The sequence below is a fragment of the Caretta caretta genome, chromosome 10 (assembly GCF_965140235.1).
Source record: "Caretta caretta isolate rCarCar2 chromosome 10, rCarCar1.hap1, whole genome shotgun sequence".
Lineage (NCBI taxonomy): Eukaryota > Metazoa > Chordata > Testudines > Cheloniidae > Caretta > Caretta caretta.
The window spans coordinates 73,195,654-73,219,602 of NC_134215.1; the positions used below are offsets into that span (position 1 = coordinate 73,195,654).

General features: G+C 39.9%; 2 long non-coding RNA genes across 2 annotated transcripts; both read right to left on the reverse strand.

Annotated features, from left to right (window-relative positions):
• Window positions 1-3,334: 3,334 nt before the first annotated feature.
• On the reverse strand, window positions 3,335-6,016 carry LOC142073420 (uncharacterized). The gene is made up of 2 exons (XR_012670294.1): window positions 5,865-6,016; window positions 3,335-3,492 (listed from the first exon to the last, which is right to left on the reverse strand). It is a non-coding gene; the product is annotated as an uncharacterized LOC142073420 (long non-coding RNA).
• A 2,118-nt stretch (window positions 6,017-8,134) lies between these two features.
• On the reverse strand, window positions 8,135-11,511 carry LOC125644208 (uncharacterized). Its single transcript, XR_007358926.2, has 4 exons — window positions 9,984-11,511; window positions 9,742-9,899; window positions 9,540-9,637; window positions 8,135-9,428 (listed from the first exon to the last, which is right to left on the reverse strand). It is a non-coding gene; the product is annotated as an uncharacterized LOC125644208 (long non-coding RNA).
• Window positions 11,512-23,949: the final 12,438 nt, after the last annotated feature.

The window sequence follows — 23,949 nt, forward strand, 5'->3', positions numbered from 1 at the left end:
ATTGTGGCAGTGCTTAGAGGCTTCAGTCAGGATCAGAGCCCTGTTGAACTAGACTGTCACACACAGGGGTGAAAGTAAGTCTAGGGACTTACTGGTATGGGGTTGGGCTGGGGCTGGCTCTGGCCCCTGGAAGGAGCAGGGCCTCAGACGGAAGGGGCGGGGCTGGGGGTCAGAGCCAGCCCTGGCCCACCCTGTACCAGTAAGTGCCTCCTTCCCCATCTCCTCCCCCCGCCGGGGTAACAGTGGCAGCCGAGGGCTCTGGCAGCGGTTTAAAGGGCCCTGGGCGGTAGCGGCAGCCAGAACCCTGGGCCCTTTAAATCGTTCCCAGAACCCCACTGCCACTTCTCCAGGTCTCTGGCAGCAATTTAAAGGGCCGGGGGCTCCAGCCGCTGCTGGGAGCCGTAGGCCCTTTAAATTGCACCTGGGGAAGACAATTCACCCCGGTACGGCGCACTGGCTCTTGCCAGTACGCCGTACCGGGGCATACCAGCTTACTTTCACCTCTGGTCACACACAGAAGACATGGTCTCTGCCCAGAAGAGCTTACAAACTGTATAGTGGCTAAAACAAATTCCGAATCCCATCTTCCCAAACTCTGTGAAAGTTCAGAACTGATGTGAATCTTGAACTCCCAAGTTAAAGATCATGCAGGTCTTGAGTTTTGGTTTTGGTCCACTGACAAAAATTACACATCATTTAAGAGAAATTAAAGCTATTGAGACAAATCCTGATTCTCTTACACATGCCACTGTTTCCAGTGGGACTGCTCATGTGAGTACAGTGAGCAATATTTGGGCCACAAAATCAAACTTCCAGACAAAGTAGGTTTATCTCTTACAGAAGTTTCAAAATGAACGGAGAAGTTTGCACCATGGGCCTGATTATTCCCTCATTTACACTGGTGTAAATTGGAATTAATTCCACTAAAGTCAATGGAGTAACATTGGTGTGATAGAGTAGTAAATCAGGCCCATCAACTCACTTTTTTGTGCATTTGTTCAAGCTTCATCACTTTAATTTGGTTAGGGTGTAGCATATTTATACACTACCTGAAAAAACAGTCAAATGCAATACAAAATAAAACTAAAATTAAATAAATATACAGCATAAAGGATGTAACATAGCCTTTATCTTGCTAAGAACTAAGTAATGTTTAAACATTTTCTGCATGGGGAATAAAGATAAAAAATGAAGGTAAAGCTTTTCTGATAGAGGATGGGGGGAGAAAAATGAGAAGTGAGTAAGATGCTGTTGCCAAGAGTAATGCCTGAAACACCAGAACAGCTGATAAAACTATTTGAGTACTGTGGTCCCTGACAGAATAAAACTGTAGCGGGATACTGTTTTTTTTACCCAAAACCAAGAAGCAGAGGAGGAATTGATATTTAGGCTACAGAGCTGAGAACTCTGACATCCACATGTAACTCTAGAGACATTAAAGATTCCCTAAATAAAGACAGGATTTTTTTGTGGGCATGTAATTCCAACTTGTGGGAGAGATTCTTGAGAGATACAGAGCTAACCTTAGAGAAATGCCTCCAAACAGCAAAGGCAGTTGAACTGCCAGGGAAAGGATCAAAATAACATCAGCCACTAGTACGGAAGAAGTACACAGTCTCAAGATAAAGGAACCCAGGATACAGGAAAGAGGCAAAGTGATTGAGAATGCAGGCATCATGGTTCAATGTATTTGCTGTGGAAAGCAACATCAGAGACAGAAAGAAAGCCTATGTGCCACAATGCAAGGGGTGTTGGAAACAGAACCACTTTGCATCCCAATACCGCAGCTACCTTAGAAAGAAAAAAGCAGCAGTACATGAAGTGACTGAGGATGTAGAGACATCCAATGAAAAGGAGAATATCTGCAGTGTGACTCTAGCACAGGGATCGGCAACCTCTGGCATGTGGTACACCAGGGAAAGCTGCCAGCGGGCCGGGCCGGTTTGTTTACCTGCAGCGTGTGAAGGATTGGCTGATTGCAGCTCCTACTAGCCGCGGTTCGCCGTCCCAGGCCAATGGGGACTGCAGGAAGGGCGGCCAGCACATCCCTTGGCCCATGCCGCTTCCCGAAGCCCCCATTGGCCTGGAGCAGCGAACCACGGCCAGTAGGAGCTGCGATCGGCCGAACCTGTGGATGCGGCAGGTAAACAAACTGGCCTGGCTTGCCAGCAGCTTTCCCTGGCGGGCCGCGGGCCAAAGGTTGCCGATCCCTGCTCTAGCAGATCCAAAGCCTCTCAATGTACAGGCACTGCAAAAGAAGGCTGCCAGCCATTCAACTGTCGTATTTGCAACTATGCCATCAGAACAACGATCAGTTTGATTCCAGCTGGATTGTGGAGCCAACTACAGCGTAATCCCAGCAACACTGATAAGCAGAAATATTAGGCTGGAGAAATGTGACCAAATGCTCGTGATGTATAATAAAACCATTCTAGAGGCCAGTGGGCAAAAACAAGAGAGATTATCGTTTGGATTTTATAGTAGTAGACACACAGGAGTGCCACCCACTGTAGGGCAGCAGAGGAGTGCAAGCCAGGGGATCTGATCACAGTACACCAGAATACCCTCAATGTGAGAGAGGAAGGAGAATGGTCACCATGGGCCATGTCCAACATTCTAAAAGAATATAAGGACATATTTCAGGGAGATAGACATCTAGACAGCAAGATGAAGTTAGAAATAGACATCCATGTGCAGCCCATGAGACTACCAGAATAGTTGGTTCCAATAGACCGTATAGAGCCACTGAAGAGGGAACTGGCAAGCCTGTAAAGTAGAGGCATTAGAATTGCTGAAACTAGCACAGAGTGGATCAGCAGCCTAGCAGTGGTGAGAAAACCTTCAGCTAAACTGAGAAGCTGCATTGACCCAAAACCACTTATCAGAGCATTGAAAAGAAGTCACTAATGATTGGAGACATACTATCTAATTTATCCACAGCAAAAGTGTTCAGTGTTTGTGATGTCAAGTATGGATTCTGGCATATTGAGCTACATGAGCCATCCAGCCACTGGAAAATCTTTGCCACACCTTTTGGCAAGTACTGCTAGGTGTGAATGCCTGTGCCATCAGCCTGGCCTCAGAGGCCGGGGGACAGATGAGGACTGACAGAGTCCAGGTGTGGTGAAAACAAAGCTGGTATAGCCTGATCAATTAACATAATTGATGATGTTTTGGGGTACAATTATGCACTTGTCACAGATACGTTCTTTTTCAGGCAGCTATTTAGAGTTAATTAAAAAGATAAAATTGGTGGAACACACACATATGAGCTTTAGTTAATACAGACAACTGGCGGATACATAAGTATAAGGATAAAATAAGTAGAATAAAGTGGTTTTCTGCATTGTTATATTTACAACCTTCCATTTTGCGTACTTACAATGTTACATTGTGGAGGCCATTAGAAACAAAGATGGAAGGGAAATTTGGTGGAACACATCAAAGAGTAGCTCCTGATTTAGTTTATACACTTTCAGGGGCTTGATGAACCTGAAAAATAGGAAACTTTATTGGATCCTCCATACTCCATCTTTATGTAACTTATCGGGTACACAGCCATAGTCTCAATGACTGTTCATTACGGCAATGTTCCAAAAATGGAAACTGGAGTGATAACTGTCTGCCAAATCATAATGTTTTAATACAAGTTTAAAATGAAGTTTGGAGTGGTGACTGCACATCTAGTTTCCCCAGCAGTTATAACTTGTTTAATTAGTTGCTGCACAATATTGTCCATTCATATTATAGGTTACTCTTTTCACGGAATTTTCCACTTTGATAACTGCACTGGAATCGATGAGATAGAAGCAGCTGGTCCTTTTGACCTATTCTGCAGTTGTACTTCTCCTCCTGGGCACACATATAGGAGGGATCCCCTCAAACACATGACACCTGCATACATACTGATAGCCCTCCACAGAGCAAGAGGCACATGTGGGCACTTCAATTTGGTCACGTAGATATACCACCCAGGGAGGCAAATTCAGTTGTTCTTTTGAGTCAACCTACTGGATGAACAGCAGCCAATGTGTTAAAAAGATCTGTATTAGGGTCAAACACTGGCAATGAAGTAGTGAATGCCACATACAAGAATGGGTTTTAAAGACCACACACACTGGGGGTGATAGGGACTATGTTTTGGGGCTTTTGGTTATGGACTTTTGCACTATATTTGTACTATATTGTTAATAAACTATGATGGACTGGAGGATAAACTCATATGGAATTACTGGGGACCCAAAAAGGAAACCAAGGTGAGGGGCCACTTGCAGGACTGCCCCAAGGCCACATGGGGAGTGTGTCCAGGATGAGGCCACTCATTTACATATCCCCTACACTGGACATCTGGTGACTTCTGAGAGACTCTGACAGGAACCTGAAAATCTGAGCATTGTTAAGGAAATGCCCAGACCAAAGGATGTGAAGGGGTCCAACAGGAAAGTAGAGTCAACAGTAAAGACAGACAAGAGACTTATGACAAAGGCAAAATAGACAGGAAGAGATCCCTACCGTGATGTTGGACCATCACAACATATCGTCCCAGGCACTAGATAGTAGTCCAGCATTGGGAGTGATGCGCCAGAGAACCAAAACTCTGCTTCCCATTATGGGATAGACTGTTGTAACCCAGTGGAGAGCTGCTGGACATTACACAGAAGCTATTAAGAAAATGCCAAGCTAAGCAGGTGGCTCGCTACAACAAATGAGCCAAGTGAGCAGGCCAGAGTCCAACCAGCACATAGCCACACAAAGCAGTGGTAAAAGGCAATTGTCCAAGCATCAGTGGGATACAGATCACATGAGGTAGCTACAGACCCAGGACAGTGGTGGAGACAAAACTGAAGAAATTTGTGTAGTAGTGACCGACAGTCAGTATTCTCAGACACATGGCGCAAGGCCAAGACCAGGAGGACTTAGAAAGAGCTTCAAGTATCAGCTGGCCTAATGTAGGAATCGGAAGAAACAAGGATTATGAGCAATACAGAGGACCAGCAGAATGAAGGCAGCCACAGGCTGGAAGTAACTCTCCTCCCCATCCTCCCACCCAGAGATAACACAAACAAGAAATTGGAGACTGGTTCAAAGACCAGCATACTTGAAGGACTATGAGCCCTTATTTATTTGGTGTATGCAATTCGGTCAAGACAAGCCACAGCGTTCTTATCAACGATGTTCAAGGCACAAAGACCTCCAGTAAGTTGAGTCATTTTGCAGTCCTCAACAATATGTGTCATGGTTTGTGGTTGCCCACATTGACATAGTGGACTGTCTCTATAATGCCACTGAAATTCTGCGGCATGATGGCCTGGCAGTAAAGGCCATGTCCCTAGGGTGGGCTATGTGTTAGTAACCTCTGTCCCCAGCAAGTCAGCAAACACTGGCACAAAAGACACAATAACAAAAAATTAAAAGGAAAGATGTAACAATCTGCATGGAGCTTGGAGGAAAGAGCACCAGTTGCAGGAGGGAGAATTTGGAAAGGGTACCAGGAAGTCAGTATGTTTGCATGACTTGAATGCTGACTACACTTGCAGGTGGTCTGTAAATAGTTCACTTAATAAAGACCCAGTGTAGTTTTCGAAACATGGAGTTCTCTTATGTTATTACCCAGCATGCAATACATGAAACAGAGATTGTATGCAGCTAATGCAAGTTAGAGCAGCCCCCAAGATGCTGTAACCTGCACCAGGGCTGGCACAGAGAAGAAACTAATAATTAAATACATAAATAATTGTTCTTTCCTCACTAAATTTTAGGGTTTCTGCTTTTCAGTTTAAATCTAAAACAACGTATAAAACACCAACTGTATTTTTTCAATAATTGATTTTAAAAATTAACTCAGAAAGAGAAGTGTCACATACTTTAAGGAAGTTTCAGTGGAATTTAGGTCCCATTCTTGCCATCCACTGTAAGTTAAAAGTTATAGCGTGTATCACTCCCTGTTCATGCTCTCCGTAGTTCAGTTTTTGGTCACATGTAGCAAGCTTCAAGCTTTCCAGATGAAAGGGAGAGTCCCACCTACCACTTTTTAGACATAAAGAGCTGATATCAGAATTGGGAGTAAACAATAGACAGCCATCTTGTCCAATTGTACTTCAAAATGAAGGTGCTGAGTATATGTGAAATGGGACATTTCACTAACCGTTTACACAGGTTGAGGATCTGGCCCTTACCGTTTTCCATGTTGTCAATTCATGATTTTATCCAAATTCTTGTGATATTTTATGGTTTTCTTAAAACCTCAGCTCCTGGAGTCACATGCATACATGACAATCTCAGCTTTCATTAAAAAAGTACGTTTCCAGCTCTCACACAGTAACTTGAAAATATAATGCATGTGTACCCTCAAAGGGTCAAAAATAAGAGGGGAAATAAAAAAAATCCTGGGTGCTTTTTAATTTCATGATTTTTAAAACAATGTAATGATACTGAGGGCCTGGATTTATAATTTTTGAACACTTGCAACTGTCAATACTGTGCTTACATTAGGGAAATGGTAATAGTTTGTAATAAGGATGGAAATATAAATTAGTGTAGACATTTTTTGAGGTAAGGAGCAAAGAAGCTCTTTTAATTTTTTTTTGTTAATTTTCTTTCACTTGTAAAGTCTTTGGAGGTGATTTAGGAATAAATAAGAAATGAAAGAATAAAGTTCACAACACTGAGGGCACCCGTACAAGATAAGGGACAAAGCTACTCACATGCAAAATAGTTAGAATATCCATGGACCAAATTCTGGGAGAGCGGGAGTGATACCCAGGGCAGGCAAGGGCACAAGATGGTTTTGGTGGCACTGGTGAGGGTAGGGGGTAATGGCCAGGCTGGGTTGGAGTGTGAGGTGGTTTCCATGGCACTGGCCAGGGTAAGGGGTGATGCCCAAGCAGAGCTGGGAAACAAGGTGGTTTTGGTGGCACTGGCTGGGGAGGCGGCAATCCCCAGGCTGGGCTGGTGCATGAGTGAGATGGTTTGGGTGGCACTGGTCAGGGTAGGGGGCAATGCCTGGGGCATGAGGTGGTTCCGGTGGTACTGGTTGGGGTAGGAGGTGATGCCTGAGGCAGGGCAGGAGGCGGTTTTAGTGGCACTGGCCAGGGTAGGAGGCAATGCCTGGGCTGTCACATGAGGTGGTTTTGGTGACACTGGCCAGGATAGATGAAGCCTGGCTCAGGCTGCGATATGGATTCAGTGGCACTGGTTGGGGTAAGGGGTGCTGTCTGGCACAAGGTGGTTTTTCAGTGGCACTGGCTGGGGTACAGGGCAATGTCTGGGCCGGGGTGTGAGGTGGTTTCAGTGGCACTGGCTAGGGTAAGGGGCAATGCCTGGACTGGGCTGGCACGTGAGGTAGTTTTGGTGACACTGGTCAGGGTAGGGGACGATGCCTGGCATGTGAGGTGATTCCAGTGGCACTGGGGGGCTGTAGAGGGTGGTGCCTGGGGTGGGGCACAAGGCAGTTTCACTGGCACTGGCCAGGGTAGGGAGCACAAGGATGTTTTGGTGTCACTGGCCAGGGTACCCAGGCTGGGGCGTGAGATGATTTCAGTAGTAGTGGCTGTGGTTGCGGGCAATGCTTGGGCTGGGCTGGGCCATGAGATGGTTTCAGTGGCACTGGCTGGAGTAGGAGGCAATGCCTAGGCTGGGGCATGAGGTAGATCTGATGGCACTGGCCAGGGTATGGAGTGATGCCTGGGGTGGGGCACGAGCTGGTTTTGGTGACACTGGCTGGGGTAGAGGGTGATGCCTGAGGTGGTTCCAATGGCACTGGCCAAGGTAGGGGGCAATGCCTGGGGTGTGAGGTGATTTTGGTGGGACTGGCCAGGGTAAGGGGGGGATGCCCAGGTTGGGGCTTGAGGTGGTTTCGGTGGCACTGGCCAGGGTTGGGGGAAAAGGCTGGGTTGTGCTGGGAGGTGGTTTTGGTGGCACTGTCTGGACTGGGTCAGGGATTGAGGTGGTTTTGTGGCGCGGACCAGGGTTGGGGGCGATGACCGAGGTAGGAGCGGGTCCGGAGGTGTTTTTTAGCCGGTAACATTGAACCCTGTGTCCAGAGCACTCCACAGGCCGACCAGTCACAACTTCTATATCATAATGCCAACTTTTCCCAACTTAGCACTAAAAATTTCCCAAAACTGGTGAAAAATTCCCAGATAAAGTTTTTTATTTCAAAATCTCAAAGGAACGTAATATGTGTGTTTTAAATAACTATATAATATATATTATATCCAACTTATTCTTATTCATTCGAGATATTTCACATTATAATTTTTACACATATAGACATGTTTTTCAATTTTAAACTTATGTTACTTATACAGTAAATAAAATATTTAACACATGAGGAGTAGGATTGAAATAATAAAAAACAATGTATTTTACACAAATTTCACTTTTTAAAAAACAAAAGTATTAATAAGTACAGCATGTGCCCTGCAGTGTACTGTACATTAAAGTTACTTTGAAAGTAAACATATGATTATAAAAAAGCAAACAGAAAGAACAAATAACACTCTTTTATATAATTTTCCTTATTATTATAATCTCTGAGTTTTATCCATTTGCTGACTCATAGTCTGAGTCGTCACTAGGAACATTATTACCATCATTAATATTTTTACTAGTTTTATCACTGTCATTTTTACTGTACATATTTTTACAATGTAAATACAAGTGCTTAATAGTAATTACAAAATTAGAACATTTCTCTTGCTTTGCTTTCAAAGCTGACCTTATAACTACACTAGAATTGAGTGTTATGGTTGTCATATTTATTCCCTGAAGGAGATTCATCCACAAATACACTAAATTCATTAATTTTCAATTTTTCTACAAGTTCCTCAGTCTCAGTTTCTGCCAAAACGTTGCTAATTATAGCAGTACATTTATCTTTCTTTATTGTTACAGCCTCAGCAATTTTGGAATCAGGGAAATAACTACTTCAGTGAAGCCTTCTTCAGATTGAATACTGACATTGTGTGCAGCAAAGTAACAGGCCATTCTAATCTCTGCATTTTTAACATGCTTTTCAAATTTTTGTGCTTTTTTAATTTCACAATCTTGTTTATTAAACATATCATTAATTTTCTTCTTATTAGATACTGTCTCAACCTTTTATGTTTTTTACCATTAGCGTTCTTATCTAACTCACTAGTACCTGCCTGGATTTTTACATCACAACATTTGTAATAAGCTAAAAAACGATTGTTTTCTGCTTTCTGCAGCAGTCTTTGTATTTACCTTCTTGAAGCCACGAGTCTTGAAAGGCTTTTTTGAAAGTAGATGGCTTCTCTTTTGGTGGAAGTTCACCCCGAGTCTTCAATACTCTGTTGGCGGTGCTATCCCGTTGTTTTCATTTTGATGTGGACGGATCTTTGTCTACTCCTGCAGTCCTCTTCATCTTCTCACCAGCCTTACAGGTCTCTTTATTCATTTTTTACCTAGATAAAAAATGGAAAGAGATATCTGAAATAATGGAATGCCATAATTAGTATAATGTATATTTCAATTTATATTTAAATCAAAGAAAGGAACATATTATATATTATTACCTAACACAGTAGGCAAAGATATTTAATATTTGCCTGGAGGAAGGTGCTGTTACAAATTTAGGAACAGCCCAACGCTCTGGTCCACATTCTCTGTGCAACTGCAAGCACGAAATACAAAATTTTAGAGATTTAATGACAGATCAAGAAACTAATCATAATCAGTAAGTATTGCAATATATTTAATTATTGGAAGGAACCTTACCTAGAAGATACATTTGATAACCATCCCCTCATTACCCGCCAGCCAGCTGTTGCTGAGGTTGGTTTGTTGTGAGTGCATGTGTGCAGGCTTGTCACTTCACTTGTGCCGTCATGATACAGCACGCTGAAGCACCAATAGGAGAGCAGCATAGCCCGCTTCTGAAAATCACGTGACAAATATTCGCCAATCGAATTGAACACATTTTGAGGGAAATTTAAAAGAAGCACAAATATTTTACTTACTACTTTTTAAGAAAGCGTCCCAGGATTTTTGAGACTTGGGAAGTCTTTTACTTTTTGTGAAATTTTCAAGGTGCCACAAGTCCTCCTTTTCTTTTTGCGAATACAGACTAACAGGGCGGCTACTCTGAAACCTTTCCCGGCATTGTTTAGGTTGTGAAGGAAAATTCCCAATTTCCCAAGCTGACACATTTGACTCCGAAGTTCCCCAGATTCTGGGGAATTTCCCAGGATGTAGCAGCACCGCAATTGCTCACATGCGTCCCACCCTTCCCCCAAGCAGAGCCTGTGTAGGGCTCCGGAGAGGGGCACAGGACTCGCGCGAGGCCGTGGGTGACGGGAGGAGGAGCGAGAGAAGGAGCGGAGCCAATAGGGAGCGGCAGACGCGGCTCGCGCTCACCACACTGTGCTGCGACCGTTGAGGTTGCGGTGGGGCGGGTAGGGTGGAAAGACCAGTGAGAAGCGGCGGCCAATAAGCAAGCGGCGGCTGAGTTGCGCGCGGGCCCAGGATGGGAGGAGGAAGGAGGGAGGAGCGCAGCCAATGGTAGCGGCGCGCGCCGGGCCCGGAGGGGCGGGAGCATCGGGGCCGGCGGAGAGCAGTGGTTGGCGCACGCGCAGAAGGCAGGAAGGGGGGGGAATGAGCGGTAGGCAGGGGGTAGAAGCGCAGGCCCAGCCCCTTCCCCGCCGCAGTGAGTACTGACTCGGGCGGCCATGTTGTGCGGGGGGAGGGGAGGAAGGAGTTGAGAGAAGACAGGAGAGACAGACTCTCTCTCTCACACACACCGCACAAGATGGCCGGGGAGGCAGCCGCAACCAGGCTCTCAGGTGGTTCGGCCGCCGCTCGGGTCGCCGGAGTCGGGGAGGCACCTGGGCACCGGCCTCGCGGGCCACTTCGGGCCCGGCACTCAGGGGTTCCGGGGAGACGGAGAGCGGCGAGCCGAGCGCTCCGTACGGGGCTGCGGGCGGGCGGAGGGCGATGGCGCCGAGCTGCGAATCTCTGTCGGCGCCTCGAGCTCGGCGGGCGGGCGGCGAGTCCTACGCCGCCGCAGGCAGCGTGAGGAGGGGAAACGGCGCCCGACGCTCCGGGCCGCCGCCGGTCTCCGCATTGCTGGTGAGTGGTTCCGTCTCTGCGCCGCATTGTTCTTTGTCCTTGAGAGGAAAAACAAAATGTCCTTGGAGCCGGGAGGGGGAGGGGAGATTCCTGCCCCCCCCTTCCCCTCCGCCCTGGGCTAGGAGAGCCTGGAGCGAGCACCCTCCAACGCTGCAACCCCTTTTCGGTGAGGGGGGCGTCTCTCGCGCTGGGGGGCCGCGGGGTGCTGCAGAGCCGGAGGGAGCCCATGGCTCTGCGAGCTCCCTAAAGACTCGGCATGCAGAGCTCTCCTCCCGTGCAGCATTAAGGGGGCCCTGGCTCCTAGTCCCCACATGGAGTACTAAGGGGGGGGGGCTGCAAACCAGTCCCTGGGCCCTAGTGCAGGACTACTGGAGAGGGGGCGCACCCCAGTCCGTCTCCGGTGCACCATGGCAAGGGGGCATTTGCAGACCAGTTACTAACTCCAGTGCAACACTAACGAGGAGTGGGGCTGTAGACTTTACTATATGTTTAGCCCCAAGTCCTAAGGTCCAAAAATAGTTCTTTAAAGAACATTTATTGCCCCTTGCTGCTGAAAAGGGGATCTACTCTCCCTAGTTTGTAAGAACAAAGACGCCATGTCTGTTTCTTAAAAATAAAACTTGTTTTTTTTGGTGGGGTGTTGGCTTTTAACTCTTTCTGCACCCGTGAGCGAAAGCAGGCTGCAGAAGAGAGAGCTTCAGTACTTTATTGAAACGATCAATTAAATTTTTAATTTATCTAAAAAATAGTTTGGAGACAGAGCTTTAAACAAAAGTCTGAGATTTAAGTGCAGTGTAGTGTTGTGGTTAAACTGGCATTATATAAACTTAGAAATCTTCTAAAACAGCCTTGTTTATGCCAACTCTACAGTTTAAAGTTTAAAAAAAATTACAGTCGTGAATTAGACTGCTCTGCAGAAGGAAAATTGGTTTCTTAAAATGAATAATATGTGAAAGTAACTAATTGCAAATGACACTGAAATATGTAGTTACTAAAACACCTTTGCTAAAGTGTCATTTTGTATTTGGTATTTAATTTATGCATTTTTCTGCTACTCAGGCTGCGGTTATTTGCATAGCATTTTGATCATTGTTCAAGTGTAACTGTTTTTATAATTTAGAGCTTGTGTTCAATACTAGTTATCACACTCATTTAAAAGGAAAAGTTTAAATGGAATATTTAGTGTTTGCTTCATATTTGCTCACATATTTAATGATTACTCACATGTTTTAAGATAATGTTCAAATACCAAATCTATAAAAAGTTACTGTAGAATATTACAAGGTAAATAAAGTAGCTACTCTTGTATTAATTGGAGATGGTATGTAGCCATATTTATTGTAATTTATCTAGTGTTGAGTCAGAAGAATATTTTAAAGTCTTTGTGCTCTTTCTCAAATACAACAGTTGAAAGGTAAATCTACAGTTTCATGATATTCCTTGTAAATGTGAATTGGGTATTATGAAAATGAAACTTGGATATTTTTAGAAATATTTATGTTTAAAAACATGATTGTGTTAATCTTGCACGCAAATTTGTGTATCTTCATTTTAGGTTTGAATTGTAATGGTTTTATAACTACAGTTACATCTCTGCAGTATTAGGGTATGACAGTTTGCTGAAAAGAAAGTTCTAGGTGAAAGTCTGCTGTATTTTTAGCACAATGACTTTTTTTAAAAAAAAAAAGCTTCAGTGGTTTTTCCTTCAAATGCTGTTTCAGCTTCAATAGTTAAATTGGTTTTGAAAACAAAATTGCTAAACCGTTTTTTTTAAACTTTAAAGGATTTGCATTCCATTTATATTAGCAGGTACTGAGAATTGAATTTACTCGTAGGAGTCCTCAGTGTGTAATATGTATGACTTTAAAATACTGACTCTTCATAGAATTATCTGTGAAGCTTTTACTAGGCTGGGGAATATTGGGGATGAATAACTGCCAACCAGTTAAGTTAAGCCTTTTGAGGAAAGGCAAACTTGGTGGTGTTTGTAGTGTTAAAGAGCAATGCTTGGGGACTGATTAAAGGTCAAAGATGCTGCAAGTTTTAAAAACTGTACTCTAAAGGGAAAAGCTGATATCTCACTTGGAGAGATCAAATAACTTGTGGCTAAAAATTCACAGAAGATGACGACAGCCATTTTAACATCATAGTTTGTTGATAGTGGGGATTTTATTTAACTTTGTATTGCTAAATTTTGTAAAGCTTGTAAGGGCTTTTGTATTTTATGGAGTAAAGGAGAGTATTGAGGGAAACTATAAAAATACTACTTGCTTTTGCTTTATGAAATATATGTTACAGTTTTGATTTCATCTTTATGGTTAATGGTCTGGTAGTGGTAAAAATAATGGGAGAGGGACAGTCAATTTACCTCTTCTCATGCAAAAAATATGGACTGTGCATGTGATGTTTCATAATCCCACCCCATCATCAGTCTGTCTCTTCAGATGTAAAAACACCAATATTTTTGTTGCCACAGAGATTATAATAACGTATATGGCGAATACTGTCTTGATTTAATATTAACTCAGTACTCTCTTAAAAATTGCTGTTCTTTTTATATTTTTACAAGTAATTTTTACAACCTTTTTTAGAGCAAAACAGTAACATTTGTGTTTTTTTTTTCTTTTTTTTTTTAAGATAGAACTCCATAAATGTTTACCTACTTGATGGCTGACTGGCTTCCAGGAGGATTGTACAGACAATTTTTTTTAGGTAAGAATGGGTTGTTCTAAGTTTTACACAGTATCATTACCACTTTCAGTTACTTTCTCATTCTTGGGGGTTTATGTTTAATTGTCTACTGCTGTGCTTTACTAGAAAAGGTAAAAGTGACCTTTGTTTTGCAAGTCTTATTAAATTGAATGGGGTGCGCTACAAAATTATTTGGATTTTAAATGGTATGTCTTAATGTAGGTATAAGATGCAAAAAATGACCCGTTTTAAAATTTAATGTAAAGTGTGTTTAGGCATTCTGTCAAATTAATTTTGTTCTAATAGCTTAAAAGGTGAATTCATCTTTAACAATCTTGACTGAAATTTGGTGAAAAAGCTCATCACTTTACTTCGAAAACTTCCTATTTCATTTACCCTTTTTCCTAAGTGAAAAAATATACTGAATTTTGTAAATCATTTGTATTCTGTATTCTAAGTTTAAATAAAAACAAGTTCACCTAGGCATATTGTAGATTTTAAACATGGCATCAAAAACTGAATAACCAACGTACACACTAATTACAAGAAGTGTCTCGGGGCCTAGCTGTCTTTTGAAGAGCATGAACATTTAAGGTTCTTCAAAGAATTTATTTACATTTATTATTTCTAATTTTGTACCATGATGTTACTCTCCATGTGCTTGTTTTATACTTTAGATGAGAACTTTAATATGCAATCACTAAAAAGTTATGTTTAAAGAAATATACATTTAGATAGTCCTATGGCAGAAGCGTAGGTGGAATTTCTTAGATAGCTTTTGATCTTTTAAACAAACTTCTTTGTTTCTTTTTTAAAAGGGTTGTATCCGGGTACTGTTTCTTGGTTCCAGTGGCTGGTCTGTTAAACCTGGAATAAAAGGAAACGTTCAAAATTCTGTAGTGTTCATGTCAGGTACGTAATATTAGTGATTCTGTTAGTCTCTTAAAATTCACTTTTTCAGCAAATAGCAGTAAATTTATGCTGTGGTATTTGTTTAAGTCATTAAAGGGTACTTAGCACAGTAAATGAATGGTGTCTTGCTCAGGAATTGCATTCAAATTTTAGTGCATACTAAATACAGTTCATAATATTCTTAACGTGCCCTCTAAATACAATCTTTTCTCAAGATTATGGGACAGTCCATTCAGTAAAAGGAGATGGATCTGTTTGTACCATTTAAAATATATTGCATAGTAACATAGCAAATAAAAGTAAAGAATTTAGAAACCCAAGGCAGGTATTTCTATGTTTCTCCATATTCAGCAGCACATAAGTGTATATATAAAGTTAATGAGTTAAACTTCAGGAATACATTGTCCCTGAATTCATTACTTCATGATCATATTTCAAGTTTTTTCTGTTTGGGCTTTCATGCACTTAGTTTAAAAAAATGCGTTTGGATGTTTTACCCTCTAAAACCCTTTTGCTATAAAAATGAGAAGCCAAAGCACGAATAGTGCCAGATAACTTGTTATTTCTACAACTTAAGTAGACTAATTTTCAACTACCTTTAAATTTGAGACCTCTTTATCTTACCTTTTTAGATTGATGAAAGGTAGCATGGTTCAAATGTAACTCGGAGTTGTCGATCTTACTTGGTGCTTGTATTAATAACAGATTTCTTCTTACAGGTTACCATACTAATGTACAAATTCAGGTCATGAAATCTTAAGATCATCTTGATGAAGAGATTTAAATTAACTGAGAATCCTTAAAATGAATCTTAATTATATATGTTAAAGTGTACCCCCAAAAGTGTTTTACATAAAACTAAATATTAGCAAAAATCATACCATTCTCATAAGATCTCCCACCTGATAGTGTACAGATATCCATTCTAGCTTAGATGTAAATTTTAGCCTGTTCCAGCTAATTGCTTTAACTATTCAGATACAGATACAACTTTTCAAGTGTCTCTGCTTGTAGCAGTTGAAAGTCAGTCTCCATTTTACCTACACTGAGAAGTCTTGCCAGTATGACACACAAATCAAACTAATTAATATAGAGAAGTGGTCATATAGCTTACAATGTAAGCAGACTGCAGAAAAACAAATTTTGAATGAGGATGCTGTGTAAAATTTAACAAGTCAGTCATGTAATTGTATAATATGAAACTTGAGAATTAGGAATCCTTATAAGAAATTTATCTGGCATCTTTGATGGCATGCATGTGACTTCTGATGTGAATCTTCAGTCTACTGGAACAGAATGCTACGAAGTCCAGGCCTCTCAAATAATCTACCGATGAAAAAGCCAAGGACAGGCTTGTAATTACAGTAGAACAGTGTACCCAAATCCTGGTGCTAATTCTTACACTTAATCTGTGGAATTCATGATTTTTATTCCTTTGGTCAAGCCTTTTTAAGATCCAAAATCATCAGTCATGGTTGACCTATTCATAAATACAAATATAAGTTAGACCCGTTGGGTTGACCCGGTTTGGCTAATAAACACTTTTATAAGGGCATTTGGAAAAGAATCCTTTCATCTTAATGACCTTGAACTCGTCCTGTACCACCATGGTATTCTTTGTACTGAATATATTGTGAAAACTATGGTCTCCAATGTTCTCTAATCATTTTGACTGTTTAGATCCTCACTTCTTGTCCATTTAATTCAAATCTTACATCTTTTGATCTACTATATTGGCAGCTGTTCTTTAAATACATTGTGTAGACCTCAGTAAACTCTGTACACACCTCTAGGAAACCAAGGAAAGATCTGACTTTCAGACACTTGAGAGCATGTTAACGTGTCATGGAATTCATAAAACAGTTTGTTTATGCTTTGGAATCATTGTAGTCCCTGATGCATTTAACCAGAAAACATGACATCTAAAAACAAATGAGCCTCACCTTGACTGCACTGCATCACAGTAAAGAGACCATGTTAGACGTACAAGACTCCTTTAGAGCTAGATAGCATGCCATCCCTTAGGGAGAGGAGCCATTGTCTATGGAGCAGAGCATTATGTCTCTAAGGCTGCCAGTTTCAAAACTTGTAGAATGAGATATTAGTGCAAAGGACATCCATAAGGCTGTCTGGAAATTTCAGATACTTTGATTTGGGGAAGTGTGTTTTTTAGTACACTTGGTCTGTAGAGTTACAGCCATTAGTCTAATTGAAAATCTTATTTTTATTCAGATATCAAGTTAAACTATAAATGGGAGATGCAAATGGAATTTGGCTTAAATTAATATTTACTAGTGACCAGTTTCCTAAGATGCATGGCATAAAACTTAAGCATTTTAGTGGTGCATTTGAGTTCATTAATTGGTGTTTTTCTATGATTATAAGATAAATAGCTGTTTTGGTATATCTGAGTGTCAGTATGATAACATTTAAAGTTGGAAATTGAAAGTATAATGGGCATGTAGTTGGACAATTGTGAAAAACTATCACTAGTGAAAATGCAAGAAATATGATTATTGCCATCCCACGGCTACTTTCTCTCTTTTTGCTGGCAACATTCTTTTTCAGTTCATCCAGTAGACACTTTTGACAACTATCTGCTTACCAAATGTTAACTGCTTCTTCCACAATTGTACTGACTTTAAAATAACATTAATGTTCTCAAATCTGCTTTCTTTGTAGTTGAACTGTGGTATGTCTGTGTTTGACTGGGCCATTATAACCTGAGTAGAGCCAAATGATTATTGCCCAGTAGAGTCGTCATGAAAATAACCAGATGTTTAAACGAGAACAAAAATGATCTCTGAACCTAGATAATAGATGCCTAGATAATGTGATACACTATTAGAAGTTTCTAAGATTGGACTTTGAAGTTCAACCTTTCACCATAGCTTTGTTTAGTTGCCTTTTATGAAGTCTCCAGTGCTTGCTGATTTCTTTGAAGAGGGAAGTGATAGATGTAAACACTCAATTGGACAAGCAAACTTATCTTTGTGTTATAACACAGAATTTGAGGTTGCTTTGCAGAGGAACCTCTCTCAGTTGTTTGAATGAGAAATTAAATACACTGAATAAAACAAATACTGCTGAGTGCTATATACTGTTGGATCTAATAGCAGTGGTTGGATCACATTTTAATACACATTTTAGTCCTATAAACTCCTTAGATATTCTACTTAGGTAAACTGTCAGTTGCATACGGGTTACCAGTCAAGTTTGATGGATACCCAGATGTGTGGAAAGAAACCAGGCTTTATGAACAAAATTATAATTACGTTGTTAGAACTAGTTCATTTAAAACATGTTTAAAATGGAAATCTGATGTGGGAAGGGGAAAATATGAAATGAAGGGAGTAACTTGAAGGAAAAAGTATGAAGTAAAATCAGAATCTAGAAATCTGTACATTAAATATTAAAACTATTGTGAGAATTTATTATGAATACATTCATATCAAAGGTTACATTTCTCTTGAAAATAGATTTTGAAGGTGATGGGAGAAACTTTGTTGGCCAACTGCTGTTAGCAAGAGAATTTTTGACTCATTTGATATAAATTAGATTAAGGCCAGCATTAAGGAGTTAGGCGATCTAGGAGCCTAAATCCTGTTGACTTTCAATGAATCGTATGCTCCTTAGTCTCTTAAATGTTTTTGAAAATTTTATTCTTAATTTTTAAATTAAATTAGTTCTTTGTCATGGGGGAGATCTAGGATTCAGACAGCATCTGTATCAGTTATTGGCTCAGCTGAGAAGCGTAACTTATTTAAAATTTTCTAGTTGTGTAATCACAAAGAGCTTTTGGTGTTAGTTTGCTTTCTGGAGGCTTTACGGTGGTTGTAGGTGGAGCCATTTACTTTCTTGTCTCTGATAGTGTACTGATATTCTAACACCTATTGATATGGGTTGTCAGTAGGCTCTTACTGAGATACTCAGTTCTGAAGCTGACCACATTTAGAAAACTGGACAATGGGTATAGAGTTTTGCTATGCTGTTGTAGCTGCCTTACAAGGAAAATTGGGTGCATGCAAATTTTGGTAAATACACGTACTATATTTAACTGCAGTATTATTTTTTTGGTAATTAGCAAACTTAAGAAAGTGAATGAAGTGGAAGACGTAGGCCGAAACCATCAGGGCATTTCACACACGAATCCATTTCAGATTCCGCTGATGCCTGGTTAGTCTTCCCATCTACTTGGTTTCTAAAGTGCTATACATAGCTTCTTTTCAAATCGCACCTCTGATGTGTCACTGAAGATTAATGTATCCAGGATATGGAGGGTAGTTCTAAATTGTGGAAGAGTTTTCATAAGATCTTTGCCTTCTCAAGTTGCCTAGCAGTATGCTGAGGTGCAAATTGTGATTAGGGCATGTCCTCTGACAAGTCCTGTATGCTTTTTGGTCTTCTTTTATTGGGTACATACTCTCCCCTCCCCCCCCCCAACCACATGGGATTGTGGTGGCAGCTTTTTGCTAAGCACTTCCTGGTGTTTACATAAAAATCAGTGAATTTTAAGTTTTATTTAGTGATTTCCGATATGTTTTCTTAATGTATATTTTCCCCTACAGGTGTGGTGAGGAATTGATCTCAGTATGCACAAAATAGCTGATGTTAGTTGAAGCACTGGTAAGTTATTCTTAATATACTTACATGTGATTTAAAATATATGATTTATAGCTATAATGTTTAATTTGCTGAAAAATTGATTGAAAATGTCCTTAAACTTGATTGAATTGAAGCATATTTTAAATAAAAATAGGTTTATATAAAAGTACCAGAGTCCTAAACTCTTCTTATTTTGGTGATGTTATGAAATGCACTTTTTATATGGTATTTTCAATCAATCTTAAATCTTTCATATAATGCTGTGGCACTCTTGATCTTCCATTTTTGTGACTTGACTTCTTGATGAGAACAAAGGTTAAAACATTAAATCAAATCTTTATTTGTACAGACTACAATATATCAAATATGTTACCTTGTACAAATAGTACAATACTTCATCAATATTATGTCTCAATTTGTGGTAAAAATAGAAAATCACATAACAGAATGAATGTCTTAATTATCCTATTAATACCATTAGCCAAGTGTTGTCCTTGTGTGCTCCTATCAACAGCAGCAAGGGTCCTTAAGCAGACTAGTTAGTAACTATCTCCAGGGAGTTTTCTAAGACTCAGCTCTTTTTCCCCTTCTTATTCCAGAGATCTGTAATTTCACAAAGGATGCTATATGAGTTTAGGGTATGGCCTGCCACATTGAGCAACTAGTTTATAGGGTCTCATTTAGGAATAGTCCTCTGTCAAAATGCATAGTTGTCAGGTTTGAGTAGGAGAGAAGAGTTGATTATATCTAGTGCCACCATTTGGGATGAAAATGGGAATACAACTTCCTTATTGAATTATATTTTAAAAAGAATGTACCCTGGGACTACTTTGTATGACCTTTAAAACAGGTACTGAGAGTCAAGTTTCTTTTATCTGCCCAAATTTAAGTCCTCTTGTTGACTCCGTATCTCTGCATACCATTATCTTTGCCCTAATTTTCAGTGCATTTTGTGTTTATGCTGAATCAAACTGAATCAAAAGTCCTGCCTTGTCTAGACAACCCCTGGAGCGTATTGTAAACAGAAAATTGGTGGAGGAGGTATAAGTCTTTATTTTAATTATAAAAATAATTGGGGGTAGTGACATACTCTTCTGGCTCTTTCTCATTCATTAAAAGCCTTTGTTCTTAATTTAAATTAAGCTGTTTAGAATCTCCAAACTGCCACACTAGAGTACTGCAGAATACAAGGAGCTTGCTGCCAAATGTAGGTGCAACTAGTATTGTGTGTGGTGTCTTGCTTTTTTAATTCTTCACTGGCTACATATCGTTCCTATTTATTTATTGTTCCTTGTACCCTGCCCACTGTACTTGTCTTCTGTTTTTTGTACTGCTTTTTTTAATGCTTCCTACACATGGAACGGTATCTCTTACTATGTTGCACGTAATCTTTTAAACCCACTTTTGCCATGCTATCCACCAGAAACCATTGTGCTGTCTTCCTCCTCAGTCCTCTTACCCTGTCTTGACCTCTGTTAAAAGTATGGGAACCTGTATAATTTCTTGCTGTGTCATGGAAAGGAGGGGTGAAGGTTGACGTTAACAACAAAGTTAAATTTCACCCCAACTTTCCCTATACCCTTTCTTTGTGTTCCTCGTCTTTCTTTAATTTGGTTTATAAACTCATTGTAGTAGGGTTATGTTTCCCAGCAGCAGTTGAAGACATCCCAATTACCCTGTACATTGGGAAGTTATTCACTTCCTTATGGTGCTTTGTAAAAATCTCTAGGACAGAGAGACAGGAGCCCTGAACTTAATTTGAGGAAGAATTATCTTTAGATTGTTTTCCTTAAAATGTGTTTGTAATTTAAGTTTAAACTTAAGGCTAGTGATTTGGGTTTGAAAGTTCTTGAATAAGAAATAAAAGCATTTGAGTTCACCATAAACCTTCTTTTTGGAGTTGGTGTACTCTACATGACATTTTGAAATTTTATGTGGGCTGTTACCTTTAATCCAGCCCAACTCTTTAAGGTGCTGTCCTGTTTGTGTTTGCAAATTTTGTCCTCAACTTGATTTCAGAGGTACCCTTCAGAAGTTACTTAACCTCAAAACAGTCTAGATCTATAAGATGTGACCAAAGATTCTTGAACCTTTAACTTCAGGTAGAATATAAATCCTTGAGAGCTGGAATAAAACTTCTCTGAGCTAAGAATGCCTTGTCCTATTTAAAGTTACATTATGAACATCAGTGTCATATATCAGAATCCAACAGTTCCAAATGTGTAAAGTTATGATTGTCTCATTGTCTAGTTCAAAAGCCTTTCATCCTCGAGATAGCCTTAAAAAAAACAAAACACCTCCTATCCTTACGTAGGCAAAACTCAAATTGATGTCAGTGGAAGTGAACTAGTTTTTCCCTTGGAGACCATCTGTAGTGCTTACCTATCCACATTTTTTAACTGGATAAAACTACATTGAGCCTTCTGAGATCAATAAAGGACCTTCTTGTATTTTGTTCTTCATGAAGATATACCTTCTTGTACGGTGAGAATGTCACCTATTTCCACATCCTACAATGAAAGAGTGGCACTAATGTACAAGTCCATTATAGCTCTATCTCTCTGAGGAAGACCTGCTTTGGTAAATGTTGGCAACGTAAAAGCCTCAAGTTTTAAACTTAAGAACTTGTTCCTGCCCATTTTCCTTTACTGGGATTTCCCTCTTAAATAGCTTTCCTTTGTTGTGAAGTTATAACTTTTAAAAAATTCTAATATACAGAAAAGTCTAAGCATGAAAAAGCTTGACAGTCTTCCTAGTCAGCCTTCTTTGTTTGAAATAAGAATCTTATAACTTTGGTATTTTGTATATACATGTTGTTGATATATAAGTATATATTATGCTTGCACGTTTGGACTTCCCTACTGTACTTTAGGGAACTGTGAAGGTCTTTTGACAAACATAAGAGGTAAAACTGAACACTTATTTTTGGCTACAAAAGATTGAAATTTTATTTGTTGTTGTGGACTCTTACAAAAAATCCATCTTTCTAAATTAGAGCGAAAAGTTAATATGTATTGTGAGAGTGTGAAGAGAAGATACATTTAGAAATTCTAAAATTTCAAATTTGTTTGGTGCTTGAAAATTTACCCAGGTATTGCAGTGGACTGTTAATAAAGTTTGGCGTTTCTTTATTTTGATGATGTGAAGGAAACCTGCCAAGCATTGTATTAACTGCTTTGAGTAACCTAAATATAAATCTTGTTTAATTAGAAATAAAAATACAATAGCTAATAGGTAAGTGTACTTCTTGAGTGATGGCTAACACTATGACTACAGAAGGACATAAAGAGAACATAAGCTTCATGTAGTAAAAAGAATCTTAGTCATAGATCAGCGTGACTGTTTAAAAACAAACCTAAAGCCACTGTAGAAGTCTTATTGGAGGAGGAATCTAACTTGGGGAAAATACGTTAAAACGTTTATTAGATGTACCCTAAAAATATAACACACTGTTGTAGCTGTGTAGCTTGAAGAATTGGGTCCAAATTATTTTAGATTTACTGAATGCTGTTCATACTTTCCCCTTATTGTAACTCCTTTAATTGCAGGATCTTGTTACAAAAATAGTAACTTTAGATAAGTGTATGCATCTGAAGGTGGTGGTGGTGGTAATTTCAAGATGAGATTCAGATTACCACTACGTCAATTGTTTGCAAACTCATTGGTACAACCAAATATGGCTGAACCAAGCAGAGATACCTTAGGGCTGATGTCTTTTATCCAATCACTTACATTTGCTTTGCACTCAGTGGAATGATCCAACAAAAGTAGGTTTTCATGGGTTGAGCTGGGAAAAAAGTGTACTATGATTATCAGATCAACACTTGGCTTCCCTTATTTCTTACAACAAGAGCAGTAACCATAAAAAGAAACAAGAAACTTGGTGAATTTCATTATGTACTGGGTATCCACTTCACTTACCCCAGCATTCACAAATATTTGACACTGGCAAGAATTGAATCAGTGTTAGTCTCAGGGTATTAGAGAGAGAAGGTGGGTTTTATTGGACCAGAAGATGGTCCAATAAAGGCTATTATATCACCCACTTTGTCTCACTAACAAGAATTGACAGTATGGTTATATCATATTTTGATGCCTTAGTCAGATTTCATTAGTTCCTAAAAATATTTTGAAACATGGACTAATCTCCAAGTGCCTAAATTGGTTTAAATCTAAATTAATATATACAATATATGATGCATAATAAACTTGTAGTAAGTTTTTCAGTTTATAGAATATTAGTTAAAAATAGCTACCCCCCCACTAAAGTAGAAATACCACTTGAAATAAAAAAAAACAAATTAATGACAAAACTTAAAAAACCTTGTGGTGTGTGAGGTTGAAGATGGGAAGACGCTGTGATTTGAATATTCTGCCCACCCTCAACTTGTTACCTATATGATGCAACTAAAAGTTGAATGTAAATAGCTGCTCCTGTATTCCACTTATGTGGAATAGAGATATATAATGTATCTGAAATAGGGGAAAAAATCAGTTCATCCGTATAGGAATACTGGGATATGAAACATAGTAAATGGCAGATTGTTAACCTGGTACAGGAAGTTTGCTCTAAGGACTTTATGGTTAGATTTTACATAGTTTGACAGGATATTCTGAAATGAGAATAGTGGCACTAGAATGATGAGGCGA